The sequence below is a fragment of the Myotis lucifugus genome, unplaced genomic scaffold (assembly GCF_000147115.1).
Source record: "Myotis lucifugus unplaced genomic scaffold, Myoluc2.0 scaffold_12, whole genome shotgun sequence".
NCBI classification, from domain to species: Eukaryota; Metazoa; Chordata; class Mammalia; order Chiroptera; family Vespertilionidae; genus Myotis; species Myotis lucifugus.
Window position 1 is genome coordinate 12,302,533 of NW_005871060.1, and position 24,945 is coordinate 12,327,477.

At 34.8% G+C, this 24,945-nt stretch overlaps 1 protein-coding gene and 1 non-coding gene across 2 annotated transcripts in view; one reads left to right on the forward strand and one right to left on the reverse strand.

Moving 5' to 3' along the window:
- Positions 1–24,945, forward strand: part of GRID2 (glutamate ionotropic receptor delta type subunit 2) — a 1,225,688-nt gene that overhangs the window by 188,620 nt on the left and 1,012,123 nt on the right. The gene's annotated exons all lie outside the window — the stretch shown is intronic.
- LOC111825076 lies at positions 1,474–1,598 on the reverse strand. Its single transcript, XR_002828185.1, has one exon. It is a non-coding gene; the product is annotated as a small nucleolar RNA SNORA11 (small nucleolar RNA).

The window sequence follows — 24,945 nt, forward strand, 5'->3', positions numbered from 1 at the left end:
GAAGTGGGGATTCGGCATATCATCGCGATCCAACTCAAAATAGGCCCCCATTCCAACCAGTCGCATGGGAGCCCGGAATTGTTTCTCATGTATGCCCGCAGTAGAGGTCAGTTTTCTGTCACCGGCATCGAGAGAAGGGCATTTAAGTCTGGGGTGGGCATGCCGGCAGGGAGGGGCAGTTTGGGGTCACCCAGGCCTGCAGGGAGAGGGCAGTTGGGGGGACCAGGCTTGCAGGGGAGGGCAGTTGGGGGTGACTAGGTCTGCAGGGGAGGGCAGTTAGGGGTGACCAGGCTTGCAGGGGAGGGCAGTTGGGGGTGACTAGGTCTGCAGGGAAGGGCAGTTAGGGGTGACCAGGCTGGCAGGGGAGTGCAGTTGGGGGTGATTGGGTTGACAGGGTAGCAGTTAGGCATCAATAAGGCTGGCAGGGGAGTGGTTAGGGGGTGATTAGGCTGGCAGGCAGAAGCGGTTAGGGGCAATCAGGTGGGCAGGTGAACGGTTTGGAGCCAGCAATCGTTGATTTTGAGTCGGACATCCCTCGAGGGGTCCCAGATTGGAAAGGGTGCAGGCTGGGCTGAGGGACACACACACCACTTCCTCCCCCCACCATGTACGAATTTTGTGCACCAGGCCTCTAGTATGCTGTATAAAACAAAATCTAATTCCACTGTTGCACTGTGCAAAAAAATAATTTGAATATTGTCTTCATTAAGACAAATCTATGCCTTAAAATTAGTCATTTTAGTATTAGAAATAATAGCTATTATTAGTCACCTTTTCAGAGGTGACTGATTATTTTAATTTATAGCTTCTGAGATAATAATATTTCTATTTTGACTACTGTGTGAGTTTTCAAGTGGATGAGTCTTTAAAATAGCTGTGGACAGAGTATATAACATTATCAGCTAACATGACAGTATGGAGGCGTTATTAACATTAATAACACAAGCATGATAGGAGAATGAAACATGTTTTTTAACTGGTTTTTATATTTCCTTCATGATGATTTTAAAGCATAAGTACCTGGCAACAGAAATGTTCTAAATTTGTAATACAACAAAAGTTATAATAAATTATACCTTTATTTAAAAATGACCTTGCTTAAAAGACTCATAGGACTTAAAGAAAATCTTATATCTAAAGTATTCCTTTAAAAAATTTAAAGTCATATATTTCTGATGCCACCTTGGGCCCTTTCACTAATTTTCATTTAGAAAATGAAAGTATTTATTTTAAATGCAGCTGCTTTACCTTGAGTTGCAGTGCAGAGTGACGCCTGTAAATATGCTCCTCTCTACCTTCTTCCTGTGGGTTTGGTGATAAGAATGAGCTAAGTGCCTCATTTCTGCGTAAACAGTTATTGGCAGCTCTAGGGGCAAGGGGAATTTTTTTTCAACTGAATATCATACATATTGGTCTCTTCACCTTCTAAATCAAACTTTATTGAATGACTAACTTTGAAATAATTTTTTTTTCATGTATAGGGCGTAATGTCACAGGAAGGCCATAGTATTCTGCCACCCTGAGGAGTAAGCCCAAGTTGCTGTTGGATGTGTTGTACACAGAGAAGCCATTCAGGCGCTCTGCTCTCTCCACACCCAATGGAATATTTTTAATGTAATGCCAGGCACTTGATTTCTTTTGTTATTGTTAACTAGGTAATAATGTGTTCTCCTAATGCTGATATGATTTTAATTTCCCAACTAAAATATTGAGGAACTAAAACAATTATTATAAAAAATGAAAGAGAAAATATTAGTCAATGGTAAGCATTTAAATTAGGTTGTCTTTCATTCATGTCTGTACCAAGGCTAAATGCATATTTCTCATACTTTATAACTTTAGTCAATTAAACTTAAAGTGGGGCGGGGAGGAGACATATGTAATACTCTTTGTAATACTTTAAGCAATAAAACAAAAGGGAAAAAAAGAAAAAAAAAGACTGTAATAGAGCTGAAAATTCCTATAGCCTAGTGATGTCACAGAAGTCTTAATGGTGCAGCACAACACAAATAAAAAACAAAAACAAACAAACAAAAAAACACAAAAACCCCCTTAATTTGGGATTTTTAAAAAAAGCAAAAAGTTTTTGAGGTTGATCAAATCTTTTAAGTTGGGTATGTCCAAAGTTGATCTTGTTCTTAGTTGAAAATGAATATGTTTTTTCATATTTTATTCTCCCATGTATTTACATGAAGCCATAAGCCCATCTCATCCTCATACATTTTCTTTTTTTCTGAACAGAAAACGAATAATGATTAAGAAGTCCAAGGGGTAGCCAAATAAGGAAGACATTATTGCATCCAATTTTATTATTAAATATTTTCAAAAAAATTTTATACAAATGGTGAATATTTAATTCTCTTCATGGAAATTAATGGGACTCTAAGAAAATGTAAGGATATATTTATTGCTTCAGCCAATAAATAATAATAATATTATTATAAAAATTCTCCAAAATTACTAAGAACATTGTCAGTAGACCAATCTCTGCATTTATTAAGTACTTAACTCTGTTATAGCTTGAGGTTGAATATTCTATATAATAAAAGCCTAATATGCAAACTGACCGAACAGTGGAAAGACTGGTCACTATGATGCGCCCTGAGCACCACGGGGTAGATGCTCAGCACAGGAGCTGCCCCCAGCATGTGGGCTCCAGGCTAGCCAAGGTAGGTGCGAGCAGGGTGGCCCACCCGATTGCCCCGCTGGTTGCCCCGCAGAGGGAGGCAACTGGCAGCAGCATGGGGGTGGGGCCAGCAAGCAGACATTGTCAGGCCAGCCAAGGAGGGTACCAGTCGGGGCCCCCTGATTGCCCCGCTGGTCACCCCACAGATCGGCCCTGATTGCCGGCCAGGCCTAGGGACACTACCCGTGCAGAATTCCGTGCACTGGGCCTCTAGTAATAAGATACATATAAGAAACGTGTTTTTAACATATATGCACATAAATATAACTATAAAAATTGGATATGTACTAATCACACCCAAGCCAAAAACAATAATACTGTTTTGATTATTACTACCACTGTATGATATTCCTAATTTTTCTGGGTACTATATTTTAAGGCCAGGAAAAGGGAATAGAAAAGCCAGTGATAAGTATTAAAATGTCTCTCTTAAAGCCACAAGTGTCTCAGTGTGACAGGATTGCAAGCCATTTTTGTTCCAGGCCGCTTGGCATAAAGCATAGGGATATACAAGCTGGAAAAACAAACAGAGAAGAGATGAATTTGTGGAATATCTGGAAAATAGATTCCAATGCAATGGTTGCTATGTTATTCTCCAGAATGGCTTTTAAATACTGATCAATAAACACGATTTGAATTTCTTGGGATGCTTATTAAATCAGATTTATTGATATAGAAGATTATATATTACATTATTTAATAAAGCCTATTGTTTGCTAATATATGAAAAACAAAATAGGGAAGCTTAAAAATATCTCATTATTAAGTTACATCATATCTACTGAGTAACAAAAATTCAATTGTCAATTTAAGTTTACAAGAGAGTGTGTGCTATTGAGCTCATGGGATACCATAAATACAAGCATTCAAATGTAGTCATATGGATTAGCTTCATGTACTTCGTATGCCATGAGCGTCACATATATGGAGCCCACTGTTTAACCGTACCATAAGTAAAGTAGCTTAAGACTTTAAAAAGTCTGCCTCTTGTCTGACAAAAATATGAAATGACAGAAATAATTTCAAAAGCTCCTAGCAAATTAACCGTAATGTAACATCATCTTTGCTAATAAGGATCAGAGCATAATAAATACTGGGGAAACAAAATGTACTTCAGAGTTCAGATCAACTATGTAAATGGATGAAGGTCATATGAAATTATTAAAGGTTAGAGATAATGTTGTTTTAAAAGCTTGAATATACTAATACTAGCTGGTAAGTAACTGGGGAATTCACAGAGCATTCTCTCTTGACTCTGCAGATCATTCTTTTAAGGGGAATATGCATATGTAGCAAGTTGTATCAGTATAATTACTCAAAGCAGTTATCTTGTGTGTAAGTGAAGTTTTGCCTCATATTTTACCATCGTTAGTGGAAAAAGCCACTTCACAAAGATGTTTGTTTATTTTTGTTTTGTTGAGATTTGCCTTTTTTGCAATTTATTTTTCACTGTAGTAAACATTCATAACAAAATTTTATCTTAAACATTTTTAATTGTACAATTCAATAGTATTAAGCACATTTATATTGTGGTACAAATCATGGTGAGCATTCATTTCTAAAATATTTTTTTTAAATCTTGTAAAACTAAAGCTCTATTCTCATTAAATAACTCTTCATTTCCTCCTTTTTTTCAGCCAATGGTAACCATCATTTTACTTTGCGTCTCAAAGATTTTGGGTACTCTCAAAACTTATATAAGTGAAATTATACAATATTCCTTTTTGTGATTGGCTTATTTCACAAATACCTCTTTAAGACCCTGCTCTCAGTTCTTTTGGGCACATACCCAGGAGTGAAGTTGATGGATCAAATGGTAATTTTATTTTTAATTTTTTTGAGGAACTGCCATACTGATTTATACTAGGAATTTACCTTTTTATATTCCCCCAAAAGTGAACAAGAGTTCAAATTTCTCCACATCCTCACAAACACTTATTTTCTGTTTCTTTTTTGTTTTGTTTTGAGTTTTTTTAAAATAGTAGTCATTCTAATGGATGTGATGTGGTCTCTTATTGCAGTTTAGATTTACCTTTCTCTAAGGATTAGTGATGTTGAACATCTTTTCATGTGCTTATTGGCCATATGTATATCATCTTCAGAGAAATGTCTGTTCAAGTCCTTTGCCTATTTTTGAAATGCGTTGATTCTTTTCCTGTTGTTTACTTTTAGGGCTTCTGCATATATTCTGAATATTAACTCTTTATCAGATATATGATTTACAAATATTATTTCCCATTTTTAGTTGCCTTTTTACTCTGTATTTTGATGGAAGAAATTTTTAAATTTTTATGGGCCCATTTTATCTATTTTTTCTTTTGTTTCCTGTGCCTTTAGTGATATATTTAAGAAATCAGTGTTAAATCCAATGTTGTAAAGCTTTTGGCATACTATTTTTTTAAAATATTTTATTGTTTCAGGTCTTAATTTAGATCTTTGATCATTTTGAGTTAATTTTTACATATGTCTAATATAAGGGTCATACTTCATTCTTTTGCATGTGGATATCGAGTTTTCCCAGCACCACTTGCTGAAGTTTGTTATTCCCCACATTTTGATCCCCTTGTCAAAAATCATTTGATCATTTTTTACCACAGCGTAGTATTCCATTGTGTAGAGGTACCACAGTTTTCTAATCCACTCACCTGCTGATGGGCACTTAGGCTGTTTCCAAATCTTGGCTATAGTAAATTGTGCTGCTATAGGGGTGCATATATCCTTTCTGATTGGTGTTTCTAGTTTCTTGGGATATATTCCTAGAAGTGGGTCACTGGGTTAAATGGAAGTTCCATTTTTAGTTTTTTGAGGAAACTCCATACTGTTCTCTACAGTGGCTGCACCAGTCTGCATTCCCACCAACGGTGCACGAGGGTTCCTTTTTCTCCACGTCCTTGCCAGCGCTTGTCATTTGTTGATTTTTGATGATAGCCATTCTGACAGGTGTGAGATGGTATCGCATTGTCATTTTGATTTGCATCTCTCAAATGATTAGTGACTTTGAGCATGTTTTCATATGTCTCTTGGCTTTCCTTATGTCCTCTTTCGAAAAGTGTCTATTTAGGACCATTGCCCATTTTTTGATTGGATTGTTTGTCTTCCTTTTGTTAAGTTTTTTGAGTTCCCTGTAAATGTTGGAGATTAAATCCTTATTGGTGATAATATTGGCAAATATGTTCCCATTTGCAACAGCATGGATGGAACTGAAGAGCATTATGCTAATCGAAATAAGCCAGTCAGAGAAAGATAAATATCACATGATCTCACTCATTTGTGGAATATAATGAACAACATAAACCGATGAAAAAAAAGCAGATCCAGACAGAGAAGCATCGATCAGACCATCAAACCTCAGAGGGAAGGTAGGGGAGGGTGGGGGTAAAGGGGAGAGAACAACCAAAGGACTTATATGCATGCAGATAAGCCTAATCAATGGACACAGACACTAGGGGCTGAGGTCATGAGTGGGGTGGGTGGTAGGGGGATAAGGACAAATATGTAATACCTTAATCAATAAAGGAAAAAAAATCATTTGATCTTTGAAGCAAATGTTTATTTATAAAATCTCTATTCAATTCCATTGTATTATATATCTGTCTTTATGCCAATGCTACACTGTTTTGATTATTGTAGCAGTGTAGGATGTTTTGAAAGCAGGAAGTGTGAGTCTTTTAGTCTTTTTCTTTTTCAAGATTGTTTTCATTATATGGGGATCCTGTCAGATTTCATGTAAATTTTAGGATGGATTTTTCTATTTCTGCAAAATAATGTTGTTGGGATTTTATTAGGGCCTATATTCAATCTGTAGATTGTCTTGGGTAGTATTGATATCTTAGCAATCTTAAGACTTCCCAATATATGAGCATGCAGTGTGTTTCCTTTTATTTATGTCTTCTTTAATTTGATTCAGCAATGTTTCATAGGTTTTATTAAGCAAGCTCTCCACTTCCTTGGTTAATTCTTAAGAATTTTATTCTTTTTTATGTTATTACAAATGGGATTATCTTCATTTTCTTTCTAGATTGTTTATTGTTAATGTATAGAAATGAAATTGATTTTTGTGTGTAGACTTTGCATACTGATATCTTTACATAATCTGTTTATTGTTTCTAATAAAATTTTGTGGAATCTTTAAGTTTTTCTACATGTAAAATCATATCAAATGAAAACAGATATATTTCACTTCTGACTTTCCAATTAGATGCCTTTTTATTGCCCAATTGAACTGCTAGACCTTCCAATTCTATATTGAATAAAAGTGGTAAAAATGAACATTATTGCCAAGTTCCTAATCTTAAGGAAATGTTTTCAGTCCTTCACCCTTCGGTACAATGTTTGCTGTACGTTTTTAATATATGGATTTTATTATATTTAGGTAGTTTCCTTTTACTACTTGTTTTTTGAGTATTTTATTATGAAAATGGATTGAATTTTGTCAACTTTTTTGCATAGGTAGAGATGGTCATGTGGTTTTTTTCACCCTTCATACCATTAATTGATTGATTCTCATATATTGAGCCATCCATGTATTCCAGGAACATCCCACTTGGTCATAGTGTATAATCCTTTCAATATCCTTCATAGAATATTCATTAATCTTCATAGAAATGTTGGTCTGTAATTGTTTGTGGTATCTTTGTCTCGCTTTAGTATCAGGTTATAAACTGGCATCATAAAATGGATTAAGAAGTATTCTGTCACTTTTGGGGGGAAAATCTGAGAAGGATTTGTGTCTGCTATTCTTTCCCCCCCCCCCCCCATTTATTTCGTTAGAGATAGAGGAAAGGAGAGGGAGAGAGATGGATGTGAGAAAGAAACATCAATCAGTTGCTTCCCGCAAGCCCTTTTGGGATCAAACCCCACAACCTGGACATGGACCCTGACAGTAAAGCCAATGGTGCAATGGACAACACTCTACCAACTGAGATGCACTGGATGGGGCTGAGTCTGTTATTCTTTAAATAACTGATAAATTCCCTAGTTATTGAGGTCCTCAGGTCCAGAGCTTTCTTGGTCAGGGCATTTTTGATTACTGATTCAGTCTTCTTACTAGTTATTTTATTTAGATTTTTCTGTTTCTTGGTGATTTCCTGTTTCTAGTTCTGTGTTTTTAGGAATTTGTCCTTTTTATCTAGGTTATCCAATCTGTTGACATAAAATTGTTCATAGGACTCTCTTATGTTTATTTATAACTTTGCAGTATCAATAGTAATGTTTCAATTATGTTTATATTATTTTAGTAAATGTAGTCTTCTATCTTTTTTTCTTAGTCTACCTAAAATAAAGGTTTATTAATTTTGTCTACCTTTTTTGCACAACTAACTTTTGGTTTTGTTGATTTTCTCTATTATTCTTATATTCCCTATTTGGTTTATTTATTTCCTAGTCTTTATTATTTCTTTCCTTTGCTAGCTTTGGGCTTAGCTTGATTTTATTTTACTTTCTCCTTAAATTGCAAAGATAAGTTTTTGAATTGAAACCTTTTTTCTTTTTTAGTATGTTGAGATTTATAATATTCCCCAATAGTTCTGCTTTTGCTGTGTCCCATAAGCTGGTGTGTTGTGCTTCCTTTTTCAATTTTCCCTAAGTATTATTTAATTTCCTTGTGATTTATTCTTTGGTTCATGTTTGTTTAAGAATGTATTGTTTAATCTCGACACCCTTGTGAATTTTCCAGTTTCCAACTTCAACATGTTGTAGATAAAGAAAATGCTTTGTGAAATATCTTTAAAACTCTTTATAATTTATGGCCTGACATAAAGTTTATCCTGGAAAATTTCCCATGTGCCCTTGAGAAGAATGTGCGTTCCATTGTTGTCAGGTAGAGTACTCTGTATTTGTTAGATCTAGTTGGTTTGTTTTGTTAACGTTCTTTAATTTTTAACTTATCATCTGTCTAGTTATTCTATTCATTACTGAGAGTGAACTGTTAAAATCTCCAACTATGTTTGCAGATCTGTTAATTTCTCCCTTCAATTCTCACTTTTTGCTTCATATATTTTGATGTACACATATTGGGTACATAAATGTTTATCTTTCTTATATGTTCTTGCTGTATTGAACCATTCGTATTATGTCCTTTATATCTTGTAACCTTTTCTGATTTAAATTTAGCTTTTCTTATTTTAAAAAAATCCTTACCTGAGGATATTTTTTCCATTGATCTTTTTAGAGAGAGTAGAAGGGAAGGAGGAAAAAGGGAGAGCAAGAGAGAGAGAGAAATTTTGATGTGAGTGAGACACATTAATTGGTTGCCTCCTGCTCACATGCCCCTACCAGAGCTGGGAATCAAACCTGATATTAGTGAAGAAATCTCTGCTCTCTTTTGGTTACTATTTGAATGGAATATTTTTCTGTTCTTTTACTGTCAACCTATGTGTCTCATTTGATATAAAGTGAGTTTCTTATAGACATCATATAATTGGATCTTGTATTTTTAATCTGTTCTTCCAATATGTGTATTTTGATTGGGGAGTTTAATATAGTAACATTTAAAGTATTTACAGATAAGGAGCAACTTCTGTCATTTTTCTGTTTGTTCTTTATGTCATAGACTTTTTTTTTGTCTCCCGTTTCCTGCATTACTCTCATCTTATGTGCTTGGTTGTTTTTTTTTTTAAGGGAAATGTTTAAATTCCCTTTTTATTTCTTTGAGCATATTCTATAGACATTTTTTTGTGGTTACCATGGGGATTACATTTAACATCTCAAGGTTATAACATTCTAATTTGAATTTATACCATCTTAACTTCAATAACAATTTTAACTGTTCCTTTATGCTCCACCTTTACTCCTTTCACTTGTTGATGTCACAAAATTGCATTTTCATACATTGTGTGTCACACAAATAAAAATTGTGTGTTTTTGATGTGTTAGTGTCTTAAATTACATAAAACCAAAATTTGGATTTGTGAACTGAAGTTACAATAATACAAGCTTTTAAAATTGCCCTGGTAGTTACCTTTATTGTGATCACTTTTTCTTCCTATAGCTTTGAATTACTGTCTAGGGTCCTTTTGTTCCAACCTGAAGGACTCGCTTTAGCCTTTTTAGTATACCATTTCACTGGTAGCAGACTCTCTTAGTTTTTGTTTATCTGTGAATTTCTTCCTTACTTTTTCTATAACGGTCTATTGGCTTTTGGCCTCCAAAATGTCTAATGATATATCTGATTATAATCTTTAGTTTTCTTTATTTTTTAAAAATGTATTGAGTGACATTGATTAATAAATTATATCATTTTCAAGTGCACAATTCTATGATTCATCACCTTTTTACATTGCATTGTGTGCTCACCACCCAGAGTCCAATCTTTCATCCACAAAACAAGTTGCTTCTCTCATGAAGCTTTTGTCTCTGTCTTTAGACAGTTTAATTATAGTCTGTCTTGGTGTGGGTTTTTTGAGTTCATTCTGCTTATATATTCCTATTCCAAAATTCTTGTACGTTCATATTCATGTCTTTTACCAAATTTTGAAAACGTTCTGTCATTATTTCTTTGAAGAAAGATCCTTTCTTTCTCTCTTCTACTGGCAAGAGGCCCTCAATATATATGTTGGTCCACTTGATGGTATCCCACAAGAGCCCTAGGCTCTGTTCCCATTTATTGAATCATTTTTTTTCTGTCATCCAAACTCCTTAATTTCCATTGATAATTTCTTATGCCTGCTTACATTTGTCTGTATCACTCTAGTAAATTTTTCATTTTGGTTATTGAAATTTTAACCCTCAGAATGCCATTTGGTTTCCTTTTATTTTTATATCTCTATATTGATATTTCCATTTTGTTCTTACATCATTTTCTTGACTTCCTCCCCATATTAATTTAGTTATTTGAGCATCTTAGAGTCTTATTTTAAACTTTATGCTAGCAGATTTGCCATCAGATCTTTTTCAGGAACAGTTTCCATCGGTGGGTGTGTTTTTTTTAATGCCTTGTGGCTTTTTGTATGAAATTGGATATTTGAATATAATAATATGGTAACTGGAAATCGGATTCTCCTCTTCCCCAGGGTTTGCTGTTTGTTTTGATTTGATTCCTGCAGACTGTTTCTATACTGTAGTGTAAATTTTAAGTCTTTTCAGAACCTGCACCTTTCCTTTCATATGCAGAGTGACTTTCTAACTTCCCGATGTATGTTTTTTGGAATGTCCTAGTCTTTAATCTTCAGCTCCCATGACTAGAAAGGGGGAAAATGAAGGTGGGAAAAACAGCTCTAGCCCTGTAAATACCTTGGAATTTACTTCAGAGGAAGAGGGACTCCCAACAAGGAAAGGAGGTACAAAACCTATGTTTACTGCTTCCGTGTCTACATCTCTCTGATCAAAATCAGCAATCAGTAGTCAGAACACAGATTCCTGATATTTGGAGAAAGGGTTCTTTTTTCTTTTTTAAAAAATAGATATTTATTGATTTCAGAGAGGAAGGGAGAGAGAAAGAGATAAAAACATCAATGATGAGAGGAAATTATTGATCAGCTGCCTCCTGCATGCCCCCTACTGGGGATTGAGCCTGCAACCCAGGCATGTGCCCTTGGCTGGAGTCAAACCTGGGACCCTTCAGTCCATAGGCTGACGCTCTACCCACTGAGCCAAACCAACTAAGGCGAGAACAAGTTCTTATTGCCCACCCTGTATCCCTCAACCAGTGCAAGCTATTCTGGGGACATGGGTACAGCTGGGTACCATGAGGCTAGGGACTGTGGATGGGCATTCACTGCTGGGTTAAGATCTGAAATTTAGAAAAATGAACCACAATTTACCATTCAAACATTCTTCTGGAAATTGCAAGCCTTCAATATACTCCAGAGTTTCAAAAAGATATTTCAGACAGATTCTACCAGTGTGATTGTCTGGGTGGAAGATGGAATCCTAGTGCTTCCCACTCGATCTTTCCATCTTTCTAGAATCCTCTCCTTCTGTCTTTTTTTTTTTTTAACATTATTGTATTAAAGAAAAAGCTTCCTCATCATTAGAAAGGATGCAAAATAGAGTAAGATTGGAGATAGGTGAACATAAATTATTTGCTTTGTAGTTATAAATCCATGATTTCAATTATGATATAAAATTTAAGTATATAATTAAGTATCTATACTAATAAAAGGGTAACATGCTAATTAGAACGGGAGACCTTCCAGGAGACCTTCCGGATGCCCTTCCGGACAAAGCCGTGGTGGTGGGGCCAAGGCAGAGGCAGTTAGGGGTGATCAGGCCAGTGTGGGGGGACAGTTGGGAGTGAGCAGGCCAGCAGTGGGGGCAGTTGGGGGTGATCAGGCCAGTCAGGAGTGCAGTTGGGGGTGAGTAGGCTGGCAGCGGGGGGGGGGGCAGTTGGAGGCGATCAGGCTGGCAAGGGAGGGGAAGTTGGGGTGTGAAAGCTGGTGAGGGAGCAGTTGGGGGCAAGCTGGCCAGCAGACAGAGTGGTTAGGGGCGATCAAGCAGGCAGGCGAGTGGTTAGAAGCCAAGGGGTCCCAGATTGGAGAGGGTGCAGGCCAGGCTGAGGGACACTCCTCTCCCTCCCTATGCACGAATTTTGTGCACCGGGCCACTAGTATTACAATAAAAATTTGATATCTGTAGATTAAAAAGCTCTGTTTCTAAAAATCTATACATTATTTTTGTGATCCATTATAAAAGCATTAATTCAGCTTGGCTCATTTTTTCTCTGAAATCTTTGTTTAACTGATGTTTAGAAAATATTCATTTAAGATAGTGACATTTGCTATTTTCTGTTCAATACAATGCAAGAATAAATACATGTTTTTAGCCATCATATTCTCTATAAAGAGATGCTCTTTAAATGCTTTTGAATGCATTTCATTTTTCTCTAGGATGTGTACTCATGAAATTTTATTAACTTGTCCAATATTGCAATGTATGAGTATTTATTGAAAAATCTAGAAAAAGCTTCCACTAAAATGAATAAATTTCAAGGAATAATTAGATGAATGTTTTAATTTCCTTATTTAATTCTGTTTATAATGACATTGGAACAATTAATATTCAACCTAAAAAAGTTAATTGTCTTTCAAAAATAGACTATAAAATATAATGTATTTAATTTTACTTCCCATATCTTCTTCTTCAATGATATTGGCCTTCCGTACATGTAAACTACATCCCAGTAGACATTGGGAACTTTTTACATATTTAGTATAGGTATCATGTAACTAAAACAGCAGAAATGCTCTCCTTATCCTTTCCAGGTCATTGAATGTGATCAGTAATAAAGCTTAAGTGGAACAGTTTGTTATGGTGGAGCTCCTAGTACTCCTCTATAGAATTCAGGAGGTCAGATCCCACAGTGTCAAGGAAAATCAACGTAATGAAGCCATATAATTAAAACTAATTGAGTATGCTTCTTTCTCAACTATGAGATTGATGTGGGGTTACTTTCAGCAGTTTCTTTGGTTAAGGTGAAACTACACTCTTATACTTTTCCTTTTCTCTTCCTCAGTCTTTTTCTGGAATGGGTAGTTTTAGTAGATAATACTCGTTCATAGAGCTTAGAGATGTAAAAGACCTTTAAGGTCATTTAATCTACTCTATGTGGAGTCAGGATTATTCTTTTATTCTCTTTACATATTTCTTCTGAATGTGGTTCTCACTAAAGACTCTAATAAGCTTAAAAGTAATCGTATATTGAAACCTCTCTAAGTGCTTTGTTTAAATCCTGTGTACTTCCCATAACAACATAATGCAATCTTGCTAACAAACTTTTTTGAGCCAACTAGTTAGATAGATTTTAGTTCATAAATTTCGATTCATTTGCAGATTACAATACAACAGATTGTGCAAGTCCTCATGGTTGACATATGTCTGATCGAATAAGATGCATACAGACACTTTACAGCTTCAGCATGACTGACACCTCCATCATTTGAAAATAGTGTTCCTTTAGCGATTAGCTTTTTACTCCTTCAGTAAGTGAAACACTTCCCTTTTGGCTCCCTCCACTGTGCTTGCTTATACATAAATATTATAGTCCTCCTGCCAGGTAGTCAGTATTTGTAATTAAAATATTCACTAGGTTTGGCAACATTGAGTGTCAAAAGATAGACATGGTAGCGACCAAATAGGAATATATTGGCATTGCTACTAGGAGATATCTTAGTGTGATAGTATAGCATGATAATATATCACATTTCCTTTCTTCTACATGCCTTTTCACTCTTGTAGTATATGTATTGCCAAATTGAGACTGTTCTTATAGAAATTAAATTTACATTTCTTAAATGTTCTCTACCTTTGGAAAAAATAATTGAAAAATTTAACCTTGCATAATACAAGAATGAAATTATTTATTTTTGTTTGTGTTTGTGTCCTTTGAAGTTCTATTCATTTATATTATAAGCCTGGCAGAATGACACATTTTGTTAATCAGGAAAACTTAAATGCATTGAATACGATCTCTCTAGTGTTACTCTATGTATCATATTAACCACTGCCAAATAGAGTAGTAATATAATTACTAAAGGTCCTAGAATAGGACCAGTACATCTACTAAAAAGCCTTGTGTATTATAAAACTCTGTCAACCTAGACAGTATCAGCATGGCAGGATACCTGAGCAAAAATCATATGGAGAGCTGAAGCAGGGTAACTGCAGGCACAAGATATCTTTGTAAATGAACTTGCTGATAAAAGGCTTCAACAGCATGACATATCTCTGGCATGCTGGGAACCAGCGGCTGACAGAGCAAACCGACTTGTAACAATTGGATTCAGGGGTGAAGATATAGGACCATAAACCAAATGAGGCTTAGGAACAGACACTGGAGTTGCAAATCAAAGTCATTATACACCTATTTCATGTGGGACAGCTGTTGAAACTAATAGTGCCCTTTTAGAGTTTTATGAATAAATGCAGTCTTCAATAGGTAGCTGGACAATAGGGAATATTTTTTTTTGTCTCTAAAAGAGAACTTATACACCATTTTGTAAACTTTTGACTATCCATTGGCCATTTCACATTATCCTGAGCAACCTTCCAATACCATTTTTTAAATAACTGAGCTTCAATTAAGTATCATGCTTTCCTGTGCTATAATCCAATAGAGAGAACTTCCCAATATTTTCTGTGTTGTGATTAATTGAGCTAGTCCTTATTATGCCTTTCTTGATTGGAAAAGGTGAGGGAACATCTTCACAGATGATAAAAAAAACTGGTTGTACCCAAACTTGTGTTTCCTTTATTCTGGCTATTGTAAGACAAAGCATATAACATAGTAAACTTCACTAGGCTGTATACTGAAAGAACAATAAATCATTAGCACCACAGGAGAGAGTCTTAATAGCCTTTGATTAATCTATAATCTTCCACTACTGCAATATTCTTTGTTAATGGAATTTTCAATTAGATTGTTACTTGAAACACAATTCATTTTACATTTATTAAATGTTCTGCATACTGTTATGTTGTCATTAGGTAGTGTTTAGCAAACTCATCATTAAAGCAACAAATAAGGGTCACGGATTTATTATCATTTTTTAGGAGTTTGCAGTGCCTTTAAAACATTTTTAAAAGTCAGTGCTAAGATTCTATCATTATCTATAGTCTAATGTCCCTTGTCTTCTATTTACCTTTACATATGTTTATCTCATTTTACCTCTTTGTTGATGAATGATTGGCCAGGTATTAACTATTTCGAGCTCATTTGCATACTTATGTACAGTATGTAAATACTACTTCCATGATATTACCTATTTCATACGTTTTTTTGTAAAGATTAAGTGCAGAGTAAGAGTTCAATAAATCTTGGTTATTTTATTTTTGGTAATAATAAATAAATTACTGTAAATTTTCAGTAAATGTTAAATTTTAATGTTAAAATGCTAATTTAATATGTAACATTTATATGGGAATTAGGAAGTGCCAGGCTCTTCACTAAGTGTTTTGCATGTCTTAATTCATTGACTTTCATAATCATGCTTCGAGTTAGATAGTATTGTTGTTCCTATTTTACAAATAAGGAAACTAGGGCACTGAGAGGTTAAGTGATTGGCTCAAGCTCAGCTGTGTTTTGAAACCAAAGAGTCGAGGCCAAAGTCTGTACTGTTAGTCACTGTACTTTACTAGCTCTCTATCAGCAATCACAAATGAAATAGTATCTTCTACAACGTTCACTTGTAAGATGGGTATTTGGAACTCAGAATGTATATGTCAAATAAAAATAATACATATTAGCCTGTGCCCAGTTATACTCATATCAAGCATAATGTTATATGAGAAAATACATTCATACTTCCCTTTCAGCCCTAAAGAAATTATTTGTATCTTGTTGTTGATTTGGTAGTTGAAATAGTGACCATCTCCATATCCTGCCTTTCCAGGTCCAAAATCACATTGTTTTCTCCTGTGGCCTTTGGCAGAACCTAAGGGCACGTGTAGTTTGTATTGCTATTTTTGTTACATTTGTCTCATTTGTTCTCTGGCACTTTTTTCCTCATTTTTAAAAAAACAGTATTTATATATTTTGTTACATGAATGAAAAAATGAATAGTAGTAAAATATCTTTATGGATAAGTAGTATATTGAAGGACTAAGGGATAACATTACTATTGTGGACTCAAAGGGACTCTCATTCAAAATATGAAGTGATTTAATAAATCTTACCAAAGTCTGCTAGTTGGGAAAAAATTAAATGGGGGTGTTAAAGTTCAGTCTATTCCATTTGGTATTAATTCTACACGGGTGCCCATCTAGTTGGTGTTTATGTAAAACAAACAAACAAAAAGATGGGTTTCTTTTGAATAGGACTTGGATTCAGGTACCATTGCTGGTAGTGTAAGTTGTGATAATGCTATTAAACATGAGTAAATATTTAGACAGTACAAACATCTCTGGAGCATTTGCTATGTATCAGATATTATCCTGGGCCCTTTAAACATTTTATTTTTCCACATGTTATTTTCCCGAGTTATCAGAAGAGCAACATAAAGTAAGTATTTCTATCAGTATATTTTCAATTGTGAAGATTGAGGATTAGAGGACAAAACTCACATATAAAAAGGAATAAAGTGAGTAACAGGTAGAGTAGGCATACTTATTGTGATTTCTGTGAATTCAAACTCAGGCTTGGTTTTGATCTTTCCTAATGCTTTCTAATAGAGAGTATGTGCCCCTGACAATTGAGTAACTATTACCAGGAATAAATGCGCCAATCTTAAAGGTACTCCTGATTTGTGTATATCTACTTGTGGAGCTCTTCACTGTAAACCTTGGAGAGATCTATTTTCTTCCTTCAATGAGGAAGGACATCCTGGCTTAAGTCTTTTTTACAGCTTTTAAATTTAAAATCAATGTACTGATTCAGCCAGCACTTTCCTTTTACACTTTATTGTGTTTTTTAGTTTTAATCTGTAATTCTACAGGGAATGTCTCTCTAGTTTGTAACAAAAAATTTCAAGTGTAACCTTTTACTTCCTAGATGTCTATTCCTTGTTGTTGCTAATATCAGAACAGCATTTTTTTCTTAGTCACCAGTTTCTTTCTGCATGAAGAAACTTTCCCTTTCCTCTTCTATGAACCTGGTATTATTTTCTATCTTACCTAATTAGATCTTCTCTGTCTTACCTCTTCCCTGACCCTAACCATATTATAACTAGTATTTCACATTATTTTTAATGCCTCAATATATCTTATCTTATTTTATGGAAAGAAAAACATGTCACTAAGATATCTTCATTAATATAACTATTTTACTATTGAATGGGTTCATTTTTAAAAGCTGGCACTTGCTTTTCATGTTATACTATACTTACTTTATTTAGATTGTTTAATTACCTCTGAATAGTATGTGAAACTATCATCATTCAGCTTGGGAATAATAACCTCATACTAAAGTTACTTATAGCAATATCAGTGATTAGTGTCACTGATAGAAGGTAAGTGAAGTGGAATGGCAAAGGTTAGAAATATAATTGATTTCTTCATTCTGGTCTTTAATTACATGTATTTAAAACGTTCTAGTTGTTAAATTGACTGCACAATAATCAACTGGCTGTCCATTGACCTAAAAACACATTTTAAAAGCAGATATTATTGCCATGGAGAGGGTAGGGTCACTGTGTTTGAAAGTACATAATTCTGTGACTGACTCACTTCACCTATCCTGCTGTAGGAAAAAGAGTCAAGTTTGGCCTGACTTGTGGGTCCCAAAGATAAAAAGACAGGAAGAGCTCTTTCCTGCAGATTTAGAAACTTCTAGAATAAGGACACAAGAGTCAAGTAATATACAAGTCAGCAGAGCATTTGAGGGAAATTATTAAGCATAGGCTTTGCTATCCGTGGCTGAATGGAAAGAACAGGGGCAGGATAGATTAAGGTTAATACAGGGATCGATTATATTTACCTCAAGGTAAATATATAGTTATCATTTATGTTATAGAATATAACAACTTAGTTTTTAACAACTTAGTTTTAATAGTCATGTATTTGAAATGTATGCATTCAGATCCAGTGTTCTTTGAGCCATAGGAACCCAAATATGAATCAGTTGAGGATTCAGCTCTTAAAATTGAGCAGAGCTAGGATAAGTGTGTACAAATAATTACACAGGGTAGATAATGGTACATTAAAAAAAAAAGTTCCAGAAAAAGATACAGTGAGAGGTTAGAAGACTGAGGGATTTTTTTTCCATTGGTATGACTTAGTGAGACTTTAAGGGAAAGTAGCAACTAAATTGAATCTTGAAAAATAGAAATTAGAGTATTATGTTTTCATTGGTAAGTGCATCTAAGTAGATCAGCATAAAGAAAACAATACTTTTTTAAGCAATCACAAGGTCAGAATTGCACTCATGGAAAACTGTTAAGGGAAAACCCTAAAGTAATGTCAGTAATGAAGGTTCACACTGCAGTTTCAGTACTCCAGACATGAGGACTGGCAGGAGTGAACTCATGGTGAAGCACATATATTTGTGGCATAAAGAAAATCTCAGAAATAAAACACTTAAGGATTATGTGCCGAAGATACTTAGGTGGAAATGTGAGGATTGAGTCCAAATCTCAAGGTGGGTTTTTAGGAGTCAAGAGTTACTAATTTTGTTGAGGAGACAGTATAGAAATAAAAGATTAAAATAATTTATTTAGGAAACACCTGCATTTAAAGACCAAGAAAAATAATCTAGAGAGGATGCAATCAGGAATGGCCGGAGAAGTTGGAAATGTTCTAAAAGAGAGGAGTGTCATGGAAACCTTTGAGAAGAAGGATTTCATATAAAAGTCCTGACATTGTTTATAAAGATTTGTCATAGACCACAGAAGCTACCTCTTATAGATTTCATTATATGGTTATACGTACATAAAAGGGGAATCTATTGTGACAGAGAACAGATTGATTGCCAGGGTCTAGGAGTAAAGGGTAATGATAGAAGACAAAGGAGCAATATAAGGTAATTTTTTGGATTGATGAAACTTTTTTATCAGGATTGTGGTGGTAGTTACATCATTCCATACATTTTTCAAAACCCATAGATGTGTATAGCACAAAGATTGATTTTGATGATTGTAAATTTTTTAAACAATGAAAAGAGATGAAGAAGGAGAAACGAATAAGTAATCAGTTTGTTGATTAAAAAGAGCAGATTCACAGTATGGGGAATTAAGAGTTATGGTAAAGAAATGGAGACAACAAGGCAGCACCCTTTTCTAAGAAGGTTCATGATTAAGAAGAAAGAATAGAAAGTAGCTTACACAGGTCTCTGGGTTGATTAAAGGAAAATTGTTGTTTGAAGAAAAAAACTTGAAGATGTCTGCCATAGAGGTTAAAAAAGAGCATGAATATTCAAAGGAGATAAATAATTAATATAGAAAGCCTTTGAGGACACAGGAGGTAACAGAAAGAGAACAGGAATCACGTTTATTCTCATGAGAGGGGGAAAAGGAATAGAGGATGAGTGTTGAGACAGAAGGTCATTTTAAGTGAATCATGCAAATCACTAAAATTTGAAATGGAGGTATGGCAAAATCTTGTTTAGCCAAGTAACATTTCACCTCTTTATTGTTAACAGAATCTGAATATTCACTTTTATTCCTTCTCAAATGTTTTGCCAGTCTATGGCCCCCAAATGTGAATGCTGACTGTATAAATCAGTAGCTTTCAAAGTGGGGTCCTTAGACTTAGCAGCATCACCATCACTTGGGCACCCAAGCATACTAAATAAAAGGATCCAAAGAAGACATACAGAAGGCCAACAGATGTATTAAAACATTCAATGTTACAATTTTCAGAATGATACAAATACAACCCCTATGAGAAATCACCCTACTTATATGAAAGATATAAAGTGTTGGTGAGGATGTGGAGAATTTATGCTAAATGGTACAGACAGTACAGAAAAGAGTGCGGAGGTTCCTCAAAAATTAATAATAGAACTGCCATCAGATCCAGCAATTCACTGTAAGAAATATTTGCATTGCCATGTTCATTGCAACACTATTCACAGTAGCCAAGTTGTAGAAAGAACCTGTATGTCCATTGGCAGATGAACAATATAGTATATTTACATATAATGGAATACTATCCAGCCATAAAAAAAGAAGTCTGAATATGAAAGTCTGCAACATGCAACAACACAGATGAACCTTGAGGACATTATATTGAGTAAAATAAATCAATTACAGAAAGACAAATTCTGCATGTCTCCATTTACCTGAGGTATCTGGAATAGCCAAATTCATAGAATCAAATAATTGAACGATGGTTGCCAGGGCTGAGAAAAGAGTGAAATTGGGGCATAAAGTTTCAGTTAAGCAACAATGAGTAAGTTTTAGAGTCTGCTGTACAACAGTGTACATATGGTCAACAGTACTATATTGTACAGTTAAAAATGTGCTCAGATGGTAGACCTCATGTTAAGTGTTCTTACCACACTTTAAAAAAAAAACACAAACCAACAATGCTGGAGAAGGGGACCAGCAATGTGCGTTTTAAAGACTTTTGTGTGATTCTGATACACATTAAAGTTTGAGAACCAGTGGACTAAGCCTATTAGGATACTTCCATTCCATGTCTTAGTGATTGCTTTACACCTGAGCATAAGATTCAACCTCAGCCAAGGAAGCTTAAGAGGAAACTTTCTGGGTTGCTTTTAGACAGGATTTCTTTCTGATCGAGAAAGAATCACCCACATGAATGTCAACTGTAACTGAAGAAAATGAACATGAAAGAGAAAATGATAAAGAAACAGCCCTTCCTCCTCGGGATTGGTTGTATGTGGATGTGCGTATAGAACTCCAACAGTAAACTTACCTTAGGGAAGAACCATAAGCATAAATGACAATATGCTGAGTAAGGTAGAATGGAAATTTGGCACCTTGGTGTTTGATGATGCCTTTAGATAACTACATTAAGTAAATTTGGAGCAACTTACACCTGGTAATTTACAGATTATTTACTAAGTGACCTCATTGTTTAAGCTAATATTAATTGTGGCGCACCTTGCTTGCAGCCACAGGCCCCAAAAACTGATCTGAAAAATAATAGCTTAGTTCTATTATATTTTCCAGTATCTTCTTTCCTACCTAAATATTTTAGTTCTTAGTGAAAAATTTGCATGCTTTTAACAACAAACATAATACCTCTACTGAGAGTATTAAAAGAATCTTTGCACACAATCTTAAATCAGATATTAAGATGCTTGGCAAGACATTGTTATCAAGATAAGTGGTATTGTCTTAGACAAACATGAGCTAACTAGTTCCACAAGGTATAATATAAAAAGGACTGAAAATGCTAAGGCAAAAAACAAGAGGATAAAAAGAAATGATAAAGCAAATATATTTAATTTTTTAATCTTTGAATCTTGATGGTGATTATATGAATTTCATTATGCAATTACATTTACTTTTATATATTTAACATTTTATATTAAACATTTTTAAAAACTCTTCTCTCAGAGGGAAGTTAAGGGGGGGTTAGAGATCAAACAAAGGACTTGTATGCATGCATATAAACATAACCAATGGACAAAGACACGGGGGGAGGGGTGGTGGTGAGGGCATGTGCTGAGGTGGGGGAGTGGCTGGGGAGAGGCCAATGGGAGAAAAAAGGAGACATATGTAATACTTTAATCAATAAAGAATAAATTAAAATAAATTAAAAAAATATTCTTTAAAACATGACCAAAGGATGGAAAATACACCAGAGAAGTACCAAAAAAAGAAACAGATTTAGCTATTATTAAAAGACAAAATGTCATTTAAACCAAAAAAATATTTATTGAACAGAAAAACTGTATTCAATACTAAAAGAAACAATCTACCAGGAAGGGAAAGATAATTATTAGTTATTTTTAATAATTTGTAATACTTAATACAGTGGGGCCTTGATTTACGAGTGTCCCGACTAATGAGTTTTTCGAGATACGAGCCGTCTCTCCGCTGATTTTTTGCTTTGAGTTGCAAGCTAAAATTCGGGTTACGAGCCAGCTTCAGATACCCCACCGCTAGTTGGCGCAGCGAACATCACAGTGAACGCCACAACATCATGTGTCTCACTCGGTCACTTTAATGATTTGACATACGAGTAATTTGAGTTACGAGCTCCGTCATGGAACGAATTAAACTCGTAAGTCAAGGCCCCACTGTATATGCATGTAAACCAGTATTTAAATATATAGAAACAATTGCTGATATGATTATAAGGAGGCATCAATAAACTTACCATTGGAAGATTTTTAACACATCTCTTTTAAAAAATGATTAACTAGCATGATTAAATACATTTGTAGAATACAATACAATTAATTATTATAAAAAATTATTTTCAAGTGAACATGGAAAAATTTAGGGAATTTTATGCCCTTGCATGTCCATAAGGTAGCATGCCATTTATACAAACTTTAAAAACATGAAAAACAATTCAGCATATTGTTTATTTTTACATGTACAAAAGTATAACATTCCATAGCTAATTTCATAGATGGATTACTTTTGGGGTCCTGCATATTTAGCTTTGGATATATGGAAGTAAATGGGAAGAACAGAGGTGAACATTATATTTGGCCATTGAAAATATTTTTGATAATATAGTATGTCAACTATCCTCAATATAAATAAGTAAATAAATAAAATCCACTAAGCCAATTCAACTCAGAGAATTATGGCTTATTTTGTCCTATATGTCATAGAACTTTAAGCAGGTTTGTATCTAGCACTATTTACTCCTAGTTCAATGCAACTTTCACTGCTTCATGCTGATTCAATGGTATCTATAATAATAAAAGTGTAATATGCTAATTAGACCTGACAGCCAAACGACCTTCTGCACATCATTCCTGACATCCTTCTGGATGACGCCATGGTGGGGGCCAAGGCAGTGGCGGTTAGGGGCGATCAGGCAGGCAAGCAGAGGGGTTAGGGGTGATCAGGCAGGCAGGCAGAGGCGGTTAGAGGTGATTAGGCAGGCATAGGGGTTAGGGGTGATCAGGCAGGCAGGCAGGCAGGCCAGCTGTTAGGAACCAGCGGTCCCGAATTGCGAGAGGTTGCACACCCCCATCTAGTCTTATAATAATTAGTGATAAGTAAATATGGAAAAGTGCTTTTACTTTCTGTAGAAAAACAAAAGTGCTTTTACTTTCTGTAGAAAAACAATAAGCTAAATGCCACTCCCTGTCAAGAGTTCCTTTTATCTTGATGAAATTCCTTTATTCATTACTTAACAATTAAGTTTGAACATTGAAATTAACATCCTAACCCAGTTAGTTATCTGGGGGAAATTGCATTCTTGTTTGAATTCAAGCATTTATAAGACACAAACTACTTACAATTAAATTAACTCCTTAAAGAAGCACATCACGAGGAGTACTATTTAAATGTGGTGTCAACATCCCAGGAATATATTCTGGTTGGGAATGGCAAAGAAAAAAATAAAATAATTTTAATACTAGTTATAATACATTTGTTTAAAATGGCATTTCTGTCTTTGCATGTGGAACTGCTTTTATTTCCTTGGATGTTAAATTTAAGCGCATCAGCAGACATTATTAAGTATTCCTAATATTATCAGATGTCAGGTCTATGAGGTACTGAAGGCATTCTCTTGGGCTATGTTTCCTTGACAACAAATCTTGGTCGTGGTAGTGCTTGTGCAATTGAATTATTGGCTTCTGAGAATTTAGTAAAACTCTTTGCTGTATTCAAATCAGCCATCTTTCCTATAGCTGTAAGAAAATTGTTCATTCCCAGAAGTATTTATCAAGTTGTACTTGTTAATATTTGTGATTCTGCCCAATTTATATGAAATCACAAGCATTTTATCCTGTTTTTTATATCCTAAAAGTATTTATACAAACATTTAGTGATATATTATTTCTAAGGTATACTAATTTGTGATATGAATATTATATTCCTCATGTATTTCAAAGGATTTTATATTTGATATCTAACTAAGTCAGTAGCCTGTTTTAAAGTGAAAATATATCAGATGTTTAATAACTTGTTTCTTTAAATATAGGAGTTATACTTTAGCATTTTCACAAAGTTTGGGCCAGTTATCCTAGGGTTTGAATTATTATTATTATTTTTTAATATGTTTTATTGATTTTTTTACAGAGAGGAAGGGAGAGGGATAGAGAGTTAGAAACATCGACGAGCGAGAAACATAGATCAGCTGCCTCCTGCATACCCCCTACTGAGGATATGCCCACAGCCAAGGTACATGCCCTTGACCGGAATCGAACCTGGGACCCTTCAGTCCGCAGGCCGACGCTCTATCCACTGTGCCAAACCGGTTAGGGCAAGGGTTTGAATTATTTGAAATTTTCCAGAAAATCCTTTTCTCCCCTACAATTTATATAATTTAGGTTTCATTCCAACTACTTTTTTCCAAATAAGTCATATATTAACTATATTACCATTCAGCAAACTTTCACCTCCATAAGACTTAAACAAAATAAACCCAACCATTATTTAGTTCATGTTTCCATCAATCTGCAGAAGTTCCTTGCAGGGCTAGGATGGGGACTAGGGATTCTCGTGGTTCAAACCTGTGCCTTTTAGAAGCACATAACCTCACTGGGTATAGCCATGACTATTATTTTTATCATAAAAATATAATATGTACATACATAGCTGTAAACTTTATTTATCCATATCCAGAAAATTGAGGCACTTTATTCGGTGTTAGTTATACATCAATGAAAAGTTAATGGATCATGCATTTCGTAGGACCCTCATTTAAAAATTTTAGGGTTGATAGTTGCAATAAGGCAAACGGGGTTTCCTGGTGTAGTCACATTCGTCGAAAGCAGTGGGAGCTAATAG